General features: G+C 32.5%; 1 long non-coding RNA gene across 1 annotated transcript; it reads right to left on the bottom strand.

Moving 5' to 3' along the window:
- Positions 1-4,484: 4,484 nt before the first annotated feature.
- Positions 4,485-6,367, bottom strand: LOC110692589. Its single transcript, XR_002505488.1, has 4 exons — positions 5,942-6,367; positions 5,808-5,846; positions 5,666-5,713; positions 4,485-4,694 (listed from the first exon to the last, which is right to left on the bottom strand). It is a non-coding gene; the product is annotated as an uncharacterized LOC110692589 (long non-coding RNA).
- Positions 6,368-13,621: the final 7,254 nt, after the last annotated feature.

Raw genomic sequence — 13,621 nt, 5'->3', positions numbered from 1 at the left:
CTCAAATAATTTGGAGGTATATTCAAAAATAAATAAATAAATAATAATAGTTTGGAGGTATTAATGGTAAATTGGTAATAATATCAATAATTAGGCGGCCAAAAAAAAGGGAAATTTTGTTTAGTAACACTCTAGTTTTTATTATTGGTAAACTTTAATTAGTTTTAATTTTTCAATAGCGAACTTAATGAAATAATTTAGTTAAATCTTAACCATGGTTAATATTTTAAAATAAAAAAAATTAAAGTTTCTAAAATATCCTCGCTTAATACACTTAAATTTCTAAAATACCCTCAATCATCAAGATCATCATCTCCATCCTCCCCTCTTTCTTCCTCCTCACATTTCTCAATCACCACCTTCGATCGTCGACAACAGCCACCTTTCCCCCGCCCTCGCCCCCACCCACACTGGCGCCCGCGTCCAGCCCCTACCTCCCTCACAGTGCGCCGGCCTCCCCCACCCCTACCGCACCTCTCCTTCCCCCCTGCCACCACCGTACCCCCTCCCCAAACAATCCCTCAAATCCTTAATCAATCTCTCCTCCTCAAACGAACTCCATTGAATCTGGCTTAAAATCTCCCCAATTTGACCCTCCAAAAGCCTGATTTTTCCTGGAATTTTGAATAATTTGTTGGTTAATTTCTCCAATTTAGAGTTTTCGACAACAGTTCTTGCTTGCTTTTCGTAGTCAAATTCAGGGAGTAATTCATTGAATTTCTCAACGGAAATTTCCAATTCCAGTGAATTCACGACGAATTTAATCATTCGAGGGTGGGGAGATGGGCGATTGTGAGATTTCGGGGTGGGGGACCCGTTTCTAGGGTTTTCGATGGGAAAGGAGTTAGGTTTCGGGGAAAGGAGGTGGTGGTTCAGGGGCGGGGAGGTCGGTGCACCGGCAAGGGAGGTGGCTAAGCAGGGGAGTGGTCGTGGGATCTTGGTGGGAGAATTGAAGGGGGTGATTCTTGTATATTAAATATATATATTTTTTAAATCATTGAAATTTAAAAAATAAAAAAATAAAAACTAACTGTGATTAAATATTTAGTTTAAATTTGTCATTAATGTTATAATTGGCTTAATATAAAAATTACAAGTTTACCAAAGATAATAATATATTTCGCAATTTATCACTGAGAAAAATTAAAAAGTATAACGTTACCCTAGCTAAAAATGGGCACGGGCCATGCCCGTGCCGCCGCGGGCCGTGCCGTGCCTGAATTGCCCGTGCCGCCGCGGGCCGTGCCGGGCCGTGCCGTGTCGTGCCTGAATTTGGCACACCCCAGCCCACGGCACGGCACGACCCATACAAATTTTTACCTAGACTCTAGTCTAGGATGAAATCCCTGCACCCCCTTGTAAACGACGCTGCATCACTATTGTTTTTAATTTCTTTCACCTTCAAACTACAGGACAATCTAATTTGATCTCCATCTTACATCTTTGTTGATCTCTCTGCCATTTCTACTTCTCCGTCGATCACAAAATAACTTTCGGTAGAATTGCTACATTTGCATGCTTTAGATATATTTATGAATTGCAGAGATTATTGTGTATTGATTTGATCAAAAATTGATTGCCGTAACTTACGATCAATTAGTTCAACAAGCAAATAACGAGCTTAATCAAACAGGCAAGCCATATCAAGAAACTAACACAAAAATTATAAAAATAATTTGATCCATATTTCCTGATTTTTTTTGTGGGATGAAGATCTGGAATTATATATGCTAGTTTACTGTTGTGGTGGAGGCGATGACGACGCAACTAAAGTTGTGGATTACTTATTGTTCCAATTTTTAATTTACTTTGTAGTTGATGCCAAATATGAAAGTAATAGAGAGGGAGAAGAAAAAGATGAAGAATGAAGCTTAGAGGATTGTAGAGTATTAAGAAAGAGAGAGAAAATTATGAAGACTAAAGCTGAAGAAAAGATACCAGAAACACCGTATCGTACTGTATAATGAATTTGTTCATGAATGAAAGACAAACATAAATGAACATATAATATTTTGTAATTGAACATTTAATTATGGTTTGATAGAACATTTAATTATTTTCATAGATGATTAAAAATTTTAAAAAGTTATCTTTTTTGTATTATTAAAGGAGTTTGAGGATAATTATTGAGCTTATGTGAAAAATAAACATATATTAAAAATTTGTGGAGTATATAAAAGTATATAATATTTATACATATGAAAATGAACATCAAATAATATATAAATGAACATTTTTTTTTTATCATTTTCATGAAAAGCTATAGAAAATCAAATTGTTTTTGAAATTCCTTATTAAATATGTAGAAAATATATAAAGATCGAAGATGGAAAAAGTGTGGACATTTATCAGAAATCTAATGATCGTCTATTAATATGCGAATAATGATCATATACTAATATATAAATGAACATTTATCAAAATGAAAATGAACATTCAACAAAAAGAATGTATTGTAGTTCATCAAGTAAACACTATAGGTTGTGCAATATGAGTTTGTTCTCCTGTAGCTATTGATTTCACTATATTGTCAATATATCCATAACTTGATGTACATGTATAAATATGACAATGAACATGCATCCATTTCTAGATGAGCATATTTCAATACAAGAATGAACATTTATTAAAATATCCTGAAATTAAAACAAAAATTAACAAACATCTTGACCGTGCATTTAAATTATGGGATTGAACAATTGCAATACTATATGTATAAACATCTACTAAAAAAATCGAAATCTACATCTATTAATATCCTGGCTATGTATCTACATGAGAATAAGCAAAAGGCTTTGATAAGAACATCAAATTTATTTATAAGTAGTTTAAATATAATAAATATGAACATTAGATGCTATATATATATGATAGGAAAAATAACACATGAAAAACTATTAAAAAAAAACAATATATACATAAAAATGAACCTAAAAGAGTATAGAAACTAACGTGATCAACATATTATATAATGAGCATCTACTCACATATAAATGAACTTATATTGGAATGATAATGAACATGGCATAAAATTAATGAGCATTAAAAAATATATGTGGTTAAACATATAAAGCTCTACTCAATTTTTTTAGTATCTTACTGCTTGCATAAAATATACTTTTATCTTAGGTGTGACATACAAATGATACAGGCAGGCTAAGTAGTAAGTACTACATTTACTTAATTACCTACTACTCCATACTATACATAAAAAAGAGTACGTATTTGTAACAATCAATACACATTATTTACAAAACGTGAATGAATGTCTATCAAAATTGAAATAATAAACTTATCAAAATAAAAAATGAACATTTATTAATACAAAAACGAACATTTATTAATACGAAAACGAACATAAACCATGTATGTATCAATATCGCAATAAATATATATAAAATAAAGTGATCTTGTATCAATATGGAAATGAACATTTATCAATATGAAAATGAACATTAATAAAGTTAAAATAAAAATAAAATAAAAATAAAACTACTTTAAGAAATTTTTTTGATTAGGGAAAGAAAAAGAAAGCAGCTATGCTTATGATAACTGTCAATTAGAAAGACAAAGTAGAATTAGAGACTAAAAAATTTAAGAGGGACAAAAATTGATGGGAAATTCAATCAATGAAATTTTTGTTGATTGAATTTCCATGGAAATTACTAGTAGAATAACAAATCACACGCTTCTAAGTTACATAAATTTTATGTTAATTTTGTTGTATTTTCAATATATATGTGTATATGTCTATTTTAATGATAATCATTGGTTTGTATTTGTTCATATGCCTTTTAAATAGTGAACAAATTTTATTATATGTTAATGTGTAGAGTTATAAAGATGTTCAGTTATATAATGATAAATGATCATTTATGTAGATATATATGTTTTTTAATATAATAATAATATAATTGAACATTATTGATATTATATTTGTTTATTATAATTATTGCAGCCGATAGTAGAAATGCTCAAGATACTCTTATTGTTTCAAGGAATGTTCACGCTGCTTCTAGCTAGTGCTTCAACAAATGTTCAAGCTACTACAAGTGTTTCAAGAACTGTTCAAGCTACTACTAGTGTTAGTTCTAAGAAGTGTTCGAGGTGGTTTAGGACATACTTCTATTAAGTATGATAAGTTCTTAGTTTTTTTGATACAAATGTAGCTAAGAGGTTCACTAGTAATGGTAAATGAGGGAGTACATTAGGAAACCATAGCTTTTAAATTACTACTTTCATGAGACTGCATTTTATATTTTTATCATGTAATGGATCTAAGGTTGTGTTTCTATTAAGCAATGTTTTCTTTCAACCTTAATATTGTTAGTGATGTAAATTATTTGCAAATGAACATTTCATAGATACAAAACACCGAGTTGTTAAATATGTTAAAAAAAGAAATACTAGCTATTTAACATACAATATTAAAAAAAGAAATATCAAATTCTATTAAAAAAAATAGAAATACCAAATAAAGACTCTTAAGCGAGTAAAATCTATAAGTTCTATTGAACACATATAAGAACATATATCTTTGTATAAATGAACATATATAAATTTATAAATGAACATGTAATACTACTCTTTTGTAATTTTTCTTGATAATCTTTTGTTGATCCTACATTCAGTGTTTTCTTCAAAAACATTAGTTGAGTTGTGTATTGCATCCTCAGCTTCCTGATTTGGTCTACCTGTTGATAAAAATGAATATATAATATAATATTAATTGTTATTTAATAATATATAAATGAACGATATATTTTAAGTAAATGATCATTTGATGGACTAACATTGTTTGGGTTTAAGTCACAAATCCATTTTTTATTTTGATCACCAGTGAATGTTTCCATGTGTTTCATAATGTAAACTTCACAATTTGTGTAATCCTCATTGCCACTTTAAATGACACATCACTACAATATAGATTATATCAATTTATATGAAGAAAAAAAAAATGTTCAGTATGTATTTCATATATGTTCATATATGTATCTACAAATGAACATTATTTTTTAATATAAATGGCATATTTTTTTACAGGTAGATACTCATATATGAATTATAAAATATGAATAGCATATCCATCTCTAAATTCCATCAAATGTTTCACTTAAAATGGTATAAAACTATAATCTAGCTTTGTTTATTATGCATTTGAAAATGTTCATATATGTATGTAAAAATGCTCATAATATTTAAAAATAATGAACATATTAATAAATGTAAATGCACATATATAAACTATTAAAAAAACATTTGAATGTATTACCAAGTTTGTATGCATGCGTTCATAATGTTTTATACAAATCAATAACACATATTTAAAATAAAAAAAAAAATCAAATCTGAATATGTTAATAAATACATATTAACATGTAATTATAGGTAAACATGTGAATATTTTCATAATATGATATGAAAATGAACATATGGTGCTTTATAATTGTTCATTTTACCTAAGCATCCGAGACACTATTTTTACATCTGCAGCCTTAACGCTTGTATATCTTTGAAAGTGTTGGATCTACAATAGGAGATTTTTGTTCGCCGGTTTTTTTGTAGAGGTGTTTCACCATCATCTCAATTTTTACATTATAAACCATTTAATAAATTTTTTTTAATAAATTCTTGTAAATTTAAGAAGTTTGAGTAATATACTTACATTTTTGAAGAATCGTTGTTTCTGTTCTCTGAAATAGATTTCTCCAAACTGAAAAATGAAATTGAAGCAAGTAGATGTTAATTTTACTAATTATTCGAAATAATCACTTTGAAATTGATGAATTATTAACATAAATACTTACATATATACATTTTCAGTTATTAAACTATCAATTTGTTTCCTGAAACACAATCACAAATAAATTCTCAAAAAATTAGTTTTTTTTTTATTTTTTTTTTTTAAAAAAAAATAATTTATATGAACATTTATACTTACTCTTTTGATTTTCGCTACTTTTTTCGGTGAAATTTGCTTCGGTTGTTTGACTTCGTCTCTAATGTCGCCATGGTTGAAGTTTTAAAGCTTAGATGAGAGAGATAATGGAGAGGGAAAATAAAGAGAGAACAAGATGTTTTTTTTTTTTGGGTATATATATTTGTGGGGTAGAGGAAGTTACTGAAATTTTTTTAGGATTTTAGGGAGTAATAGTATGCTGCATTTTGTGAGGGTATAGTACTGCAGAAACTATGAAAGTAGGTAGATGGGGGAAGGGGTGTTAAACGATGTGTTTAGAGAGGGGTGTAGGGGATGATGCCTAGACTAGAGTCTAGCCATAAATAATTACACGGCCCACGTGCCTTGCGGGCCGTGCCGTGCCGGGCCGCGGGCCAAACCGTGCCAGCTTATTTTTTTTTTTTTTAATAAATGAAAAAAAAAACGAATTAAACGATATATATATTTTTTTAGTACAACTTAATATATGTGATTAATTTATTATGTTAAATGTTAATGTTAATATATTTTGTTTTCATTTTTTGAACAACTTTATTTTAATTTAGGTTATATAAATTATTTATCTAATTAATAATTATGTTTAAGTTTATTTAAACAAATAAAATTTTTTTTATTAATTTAGCAAAAAACAACAATGCATATAATAAAAAAAAAATACGAGTGCGATAATCCGAAAACACAAAAAATTGAAGAATAACTTATTTTATTATATGACGGTAGCCGGTACGAATGTACGATAATTCAATAATACAAAATAAGTAATGATAATTAAAAATCGTACAATAGTGTATGAATATTGAATAACTTCATTTATTATACGGAATACGAAGTTCGATAATACAAAAAGAATACAATAGTGTATAATGTAAATATGTAATCATGTAATTATTATTGGTCGTCTTCGTCTTCGCCTTCGTCTTCATCTTCGTCTTCGTCTTCGTCTTCTAGAGGTTCAAGTTCATCCGCCAATTGAGTCGATTGAGAAGTATGAGAACTAAAAGAAGTCGACGTTCCTTCATCGTCGTCGTTTTGTGCATAAGTACGATCTTGAGAACGAGTTTCGGCATCCAACCAATCCTTGAAGCAAACACACATTTCAAGTGTTTCGGGTTTTAGTCTTGTTCTTCTATCGTCTAAAACTCGTCCCGACGCACTAAAAGCTCTTTCGGAGGCAACGGAGGAGACTTGGATTGCAAAAATATCACGAGCCATTACCGACAAAATTGGATGTTTCACGGTTTGTGATTTCCACCAATCGAGGATGTCGAGGCCAAACTTCTCTTCATCGTCCATGCCTTTCATGAAGTCGTAACTTAAGTACATTTGCAACTCCGAAACATCGCTTTGTGTTCTCTTACTTGATGATGATTCCGTACCTGAAAACTTGGACATCATGTTAGCAGCTTGTGCAAATAAACCTTTGGCCCGTTTACTTACATTTTTGGATGTTTGAGAAGGAGCAAATCGAGACACGGTTCCATATTTACTTTCATAGGTGGAGTATAAAGAAAAAAAATCATTTGTCACCTTAGTTTTAAAAGCTTCAACATCATCTTCAAAATTCATGTTACTATAATAAATATCAATTAATAAAAAGGTGCCATCATATTTTTGCCTAGGATCTAAAATAGAAGCAAAAATATAAATCATAGGAATATCGGTGTAATATTTACGCCATTTTTCCTCCATGGATGGAAGATATCCACGATAAACATGTTGAGATCGGTGTTCCGCAAAAAGCTGTGCAAGTAAACATGCATTACTAAGAAAAGAATGAGAACAAGGATTGTATACAGAAGAAAAACAATGTGTCATACCATATAGTAATTGTAAAAACTGCATATATTTTTCACAATTAACCCAATCATCTTCTAGTAAAGCATTTTGTGGAAATTTCATATTATAAAAAAGTGTTAAATGAACCTTGTACTCGATTGCCCGACTCAACATTTCATAGGTGGCGTTCCACCTAGTTGGACAATCCGGTGCTATTTTTATGGTTTTTATCCGTTGTTGCCTGCAAAAACCTTTCCATTCTTGATATCTCATGTTAGAGCTATTAATAGACTTAATAGCATTCCTTATTTTGTGATAAAATGGACCAATTGCTTGTGTTCCATCCTTCACACACAAGTTAAGAACATGACAAATGCATCTAACATGAAGTGCATTTCCATCTAATATAACATCGGTCAATTGGTTTTTGACCAAATTCGCACTATATGTCATAGAAGTTGCATTAGCGAAAGTCATTGACATGATTTTATCCCTAAGACTATATGCATCAATGGCTTCCATTAAATGATGTGAAATGTTAAGACCGGTATGAGGGTATTCAAGCATTTTGAAATGAATGATGCGTTTTTGTAACATCCACTCATTATCTAACCAATGACAAGTAACACATAAATAGTGGAGTCCGTAACCACCATCCCATGCATCGGCGGTTAAAGAAACTCTACTAGGAAGATTAGCTAATTCATTTACTAATTTCAATTTGTACTCTAGATAACTCTTCATGGCAGCAGATCGAACGGTTTTTCGGGAGATTTTTTTGTGTTTTGGTTGTAGTGCTCGGTTAACATAGTTGTTGAAGGCATCATTTTCGGCGAAAAGAAAAGGTTGTTCCGCATGTACAATCATTCTCCCAAGTTCATCCCTATCTCTCTCGTAATTGTAAATGAAGCCTTGTGGATGGAATTGAGAAATTTTGGGTTGGGTTGGATCACTAGATGGTCCACCACATTTTTTTGTATGTCTATTAAGGTGTCCCGTCCCTCCCTTGGTATCGGCCGAGAAAATTTTACCACAAGTCCGACACTTGGCCTTTTGTCCATTTTTACTTAATTGATAATGTGACCAAACTTCACTCTTTCTTTTGGTTTGAGCAAAATCCTCTTCGGTACACCACTCTAATATGTTAGGATTTTGGGTGTTGGGTATTTGGGTGGATGGTTCACTCGACCCGCAGGCTTGTGTTTGGCTACTTTGGGAAGGAAGAGGAAAAGGAAAAGGAAATTCATGTTGTTGAAATTGGCTTTGTTGAAATTGGGTCCAAGGAGCCATATCATCCATTTTTTTCTTGCCCTCCCGTGATTTGGGGATGAAAGAAAGGGGTGGAAGTGTTTGGAAAGGGCATGTTAGGGGAGGGAAAGGGCATGTTAGGGGGGGGGGCATAGGCATTGAAATGTTTGGATTTGGTGATTCCCTACGTTTTGATTTGGCTTTTCTAGAGGAGGAGGAAGCGTTCGGTTTGATGCCATGATTAATTAATAATAATAACAATAAAAGTAACAATAACAATAATAATAATAATACAAATAACAATAACAATAATAATAACAATAAAAGTAACAATAACAATAATAATAATAATACAAATAACAATAACAATAACAAAGTAACAATAACAATAATAATAACAATTCACAACAATAATAATAACAATTCACAACAATAATAATAACAATAACAATAAGAATTAGTAAGTAGTTTTTATATAAATTAAATTTTTAAAAATAATTATAATAATAGTAGATTACTTGGATCAATGAGATCCCAGGTAGGAGAGGTTAGGAGCGACGTTGTCCAGAGCCCAAGTCCCGCCTTAGACAGATTTCAACAATCCAAATAACCCACAATTAAAATAGAAAGTAGTTTTTATATAATTAAGTAGTTCCAACTTCCAAGAATACAATAATAATAATAATAATAATAATAATAATAATAATAACAACAATAACAACTAACAATAACAAATTAAAATAAAGTTGAGTTAGATCTTACAATGACGCTTCAATGCTTTCCCAAATTTATAATTTCCCGAACTTATAATTTCCCGAATTTATAATTTCCCGAATGTAAATATAACAATTTTTTTTTGGTAGTAGACTAATAAAGGTAATAATAGTAAAAATGTAAAATTTATAAGAGAGTAGGAATTTTTTTTTTTCACAAAAGAGAGCAAGATTGTAGGATTTGTAGGAATTTGAGAATTGAGAATTTGGGAGTAAGAAAATTAGAGAATAAGAGAGAAGAGATGAGTTGATGAATTGTGAAAATTTTGGAGGAAAATATGAGGTATTTATAGGGAATTTGGGTGGGAAAAGGGGTGGAAAACTAGCCGTTTATAACTGTTGGAAAACGGCCATAAACGGCTAGTTTTCCAACGGTATGGCACGGGTCGTGCCTTGCGGGCTCGTGCTGTGCCGAGCCGTGCCTTGCGGGCTCGTGCCGTGCCGCCGGGTCGTGCCAGCGTGCCGGCCACCGTGCCGCCCGGCGTGCCACGTGCCTTGCCCGTGCCAAATCCCACAATTTTGTTCACGACACGGCCCACGTCCCACAGGTGGGCCGCCGTGCCGTGCCGGCGACTGTGCCATGCCGGAGTCGTGCCGCCCGCGTGCCGGCACGGCCCGTGCTCATGTTTAACCCTAGCTGACTTGAGAACATCCTAGTTATCACTGAGATAATATATATTATATTATATATATATATATATATATATATATATATATATATATATATATATATATATATATATATATATATATATATTGTGGTCTCTCAATTGTGCTCTAGCTTTGTACAACCTCCTCATCTTCTTCATCACTCCCTTGATCATCAAAGTCAATGTTATCTGACAGGTTCACATGAAAGTCTCCCTCTATTTGACTAACCCCATTGAACATATCCCCCCAAAAGTCTCATTTGTACCCTCACTGTTATTTCCAAACAACCTAGTTATACTGGTAGTCACTCTTCCCCCCTATGGACAGCAGGACCTTTGTTCCTACCCAACCAGTTCACCCCTTTACCTGGTCCAACTACACCCTCATGCCCATCACTATCATCCTCTTCATGTTCAGTGTAAACTTCCATAAGCCTATATTTAACAAGTAAACTAAGAAATTTTGCAAAGGTAGCATCATCATAGCTTAAGAATCTAATGCCGGTTTTTTTTTTTTTTTTTTTTTGTCTTAGTAGGATCACAATAATGCATCTTAATAATGTCTTTAAACCTTAAACTACCTATAATCTTCCTCATACCATCCACATTAAAATTAGTAGGGAGTTCATCAATCATCGTTCGATTTATGGTTTACGACAGGCTCCACGAGCTTTATTTCAGAGTTTTAGCTGTAGTCGAGCTGATCCTTCGATTTTTATCTGGCGATCCTCCTTTGAGATAGTGATTCTTCTGCTCTATGTGGATGGTATCATTTTGACCGATTCTTCATTAGCTGTTCTTCGTTCATTGATTTCTAGACTCTCTTCACAGTTCTCTATGAAGGATCTAGTGGGCATACTGTTGGACCTGTCCACTCAAGGCATTGCGAGCAAATGGTTTTTGAAAAGCGCTCGAAATCATGGTCAACATTTTTCCAGTGCTTCAGCGGGGTTTGACCGCGCGAATCTATAATGACCAGAATATCGGGCTTACGGTCTCTAACAAGATCCCGGACTACACATCGAAAGAGTTTGTGTTTTGCCCTTTGGCAATTCCATACTCTAATAGAAAAAATAGAAAACAAGAGAAAGAAAGAAAGAACCTGAGCTTACAGAGAGGCAAGCTTCAGAGGGTTGAGTCATCTCCCCCTTCTCCTTCATTAGCTACAAAGTCATAAAACACACCTTCCTCATCCAGACTCAAAGATTCCAGTTGGGACAAGGCACGGGTGCTTGTCCCTACCGGAGGGACTAGAAGGGGCATCGATTATTTTGCCCTTTGGGATCGAAACATTTCAGTTCACCATGGCCACCAACATACTCTCACTACAAGGATCAGGTCAAATAATGACGGACCGGTTTCGACGGGCTCGAAAATCCATCGGAAATCGATATTTCCGACAAATTAAACAATTCCGTCGGAAATCCGTCGAAAATTTCCGACGGATAGTTAGACGTTCCGACGAAATATCCGTCAAAGAAGGTCTTTTCCGACGGAAAAATATTCCATCGGAAATTTGCGACATCAGGAGTATGTTTCCACACCCCACCAAATCGAACCACAAGTGCCATTGGGATCATCTCCATCTACAGCATAATTGTCTAACAATTAAAAACTACAATAGCTATTGTTTAACATCAACACATATTGGAAAATAAAACAACTTCCATATAATTCACAAACAAATTTACACATAAATACACTTTACTCGACATTAAATCCTAAATTTTTTTAATTAAGTACAAATACTTTGTTTCACACTACCCCTTCCAATTACACCAAAATCAAGATACCCACCCAATTTAACCATGCATAAGCAAATAAAGAGTCATACGACAATAATCTAAAGGTAAAGAAACGAAATTTCATCATCAAACACCAAATTCAACCCTAAATTCAAGAAGGATTTAAAAAATTTCGACAAAATTTAAACCCTAATTTTTTCAAATATAAAGAGTACACAACAATTCAGACAATTAAGAACAACAAGACCACATATACAAAGTAAAAATTTACCTTTCAAAGTGTCGAACTCCTTTACTCAAGCTTTCCAAATGAGCAGATCACTAATATTCACCATTAAGAGTGAAGTTTGAAGAACTAGTACTCCCTCCATGTTTTAATAAGTGTTAAACTTACCAAATCCGGCTGTCTTTTAATAAGTATTACACTTTTTTTTTTTGACAAAAAACTACATTAAAAATATTATATCTCTCTCATCTCATGGTCTCCGCCCAAACCCACTACTACTTTTTTATTATATATTTCTTCTCACATTCATTACTTTTCAATAAACTATTAACCTCACTATCTTAATTTTTTAATACTTCAACTACCCCACTTACCTCTTGTTTTATTTAAGTCAATTAATTTACCTAAAACTATGTGCCGGCCAAATTGTAACACTTAAAAAAACACGGAGGGAGTAAAGAAAATAAAATAAAATAAAAGGAGAAATGTGGGGAAGTGGAAGAAGTGCCAAAGGTGGAAATTTTGGGAAAAATTCATACGAGCCATCATTTTCACAACTGACGTGTCTCGTGTGATTAAAAAAAATAATACCTGCTTTTTCTTTTTTTTTTTTCTTTTTTTATTGGTTAACTACAAGTGACTAAGGGAGTGTTTGGTTCAAGCATAATAGGTATAAGGTATGGGTTTAGAATGACCAAAACTCATACCTTGTGTTTGTTTTTAGAAATTTCATTTTTCAAACCCATACCTCAAACCCCCAAGATATGGGTTTTTGAAACCCAAGGGGGGAGGTGGGTATGGCTCATACCCATACCTTTAGGTTTAAAATTAAAATAATAACTATCATTCCTACATAAAAACCAAACACATGAAATCAAGTATCAAGTTCCAACCCCATACCACCCAGGTTTCATTCCTCATTCCAAACCCACACCATTGTTTGAACCAAACGCCCCCTACGTTTTTAGCCCAATGTATCTGACAAATGATTAAGTTTTTGCTTCTGATTTAATTTTTTTGCCAAAATTACCCTTCCAATCACCAAACGGTGAAAAAAAAAAACATAATCACCAAATGGTGAAAAAATATAAAACATAATCACCAACCTTCAAGATTTTTCTTAACTTGTGAGTTGGGCCGACAAAAATTCAGATGTCCATCATTTTGTCAAACGAAGGGAGTAGACAAAAATGAAATTACTGACAATAATCAGCAAAACAAATTAAATCTATACTTATATATTA

The sequence above is a fragment of the Chenopodium quinoa genome, unplaced genomic scaffold (assembly GCF_001683475.1).
Source record: "Chenopodium quinoa cultivar QQ74 unplaced genomic scaffold, ASM168347v1, whole genome shotgun sequence".
In the NCBI taxonomy this organism is placed as follows: domain Eukaryota; kingdom Viridiplantae; phylum Streptophyta; class Magnoliopsida; order Caryophyllales; family Amaranthaceae; genus Chenopodium; species Chenopodium quinoa.
This window is presented reverse-complemented; position numbering and strand designations above follow the sequence as displayed.